This window comes from Terrapene carolina, unplaced genomic scaffold (assembly GCF_002925995.2).
Source record: "Terrapene carolina triunguis isolate 2854851 unplaced genomic scaffold, T_m_triunguis-2.0 Scaffold49897, whole genome shotgun sequence".
Lineage (NCBI taxonomy): Eukaryota > Metazoa > Chordata > Testudines > Emydidae > Terrapene > Terrapene triunguis.
This window is the reverse complement of record NW_020714248.1, coordinates 1-1102: the sequence shown is the minus strand read 5'-3', so window position 1 is coordinate 1102 and position 1102 is coordinate 1. Positions and strand designations below refer to the sequence as shown.

General features: G+C 44.3%; 1 non-coding gene across 1 annotated transcript; it reads right to left on the bottom strand.

Moving 5' to 3' along the window:
- Window positions 1-413: 413 nt before the first annotated feature.
- On the bottom strand, window positions 414-485 carry TRNAE-CUC. The gene has a single exon. It is a non-coding gene; the product is annotated as a tRNA-Glu (tRNA).
- Between the last annotated feature and the right edge of the window lie 617 nt (window positions 486-1102).

Below are 1102 nucleotides of genomic sequence, written 5' to 3'. Positions count from 1 at the left end.
CCCTTTGGCTCCTAACTTCACTAAGAGAAACAGGAAGGTTTCTCTGCACAAGAATAATTTCATTCACCACTATCCCAGTGGTTTCAATGACCTTACTCCTGTGGGGCATTCAATGACCTTACTCAGGGGCATTTGTGCTTCCAGTAATCAGCCTTCACAAATGTCTCTCCCAGATATCTCGCAGTTTTCGAAACTACCTACGGCTGGGGTAGCAATAGAATCATTCACAAGCAATAAAACAATGTTAATTTCTCTTCCCAGGTTGCAGTAGAGTGTAGACATCCGTCCGTCTGAAACTATAGCACAAACTTAAAAAAAAAAAATACTGAATCCATATTCAGAATGGGAGAATCTCTTTCTCTCCCCGACCCTCGCATGTGAAAATTACAGGCATTTTAATCAAAAAAAAGTCATTCCCTGACCGGGAATCGAACCCGGGCCGCGGCGGTGAGAGCGCCGAATCCTAACCACTAGACCACCAGGGAAGAGCTAATAAAAGGTCACTGTAGGCTGTACTGCTGCTCCCATGTACAGAGGTAGTATTTTCTCCACGCAAAAGTCTCCACTGCAATCACATACAACATTTCATGTGCCTGAATTGAGCAAAGCACCTGGACTGCACGCTGCAGCAGGCACAAATCTTGTGCAAATCGGCAGAGACTGGCTTTGCCCTCCCGCAGTTAATTTAAACTTTGAAAGAGCTGTCAGTGCGGATTATAGGTTTTACGGCTTTTTTCAAGGCTGTCTGAACAATGCTAAAATAAGAGGGGCTGCTGATCCACCCCAAAATCTCTCCTTTACCCCTTAGAGCCCCTCCATAACACAGGGCAAATAAAGATCTGATGGAAAAGAGCCCTGGAAACAAAACACATACCTGTTTTTAAATACACTGTCAATGAAAAGAAAGGAAGGAAGGAATCCTTGGCTTGTTTTCCCATTTTAATCCAATGGGATTAAAATTTCCTTTGCCAAAGGTAATTTATTATTATTTAAAAAGAACATGTCAGGAGTGGGATTTGAACCCACGCCTCCATTCGGAGACCAGAACACCCAGTTGAGGGGAAGACAGAGCCTTGAGTCTGGCGCCTTAGACCACTCGGCC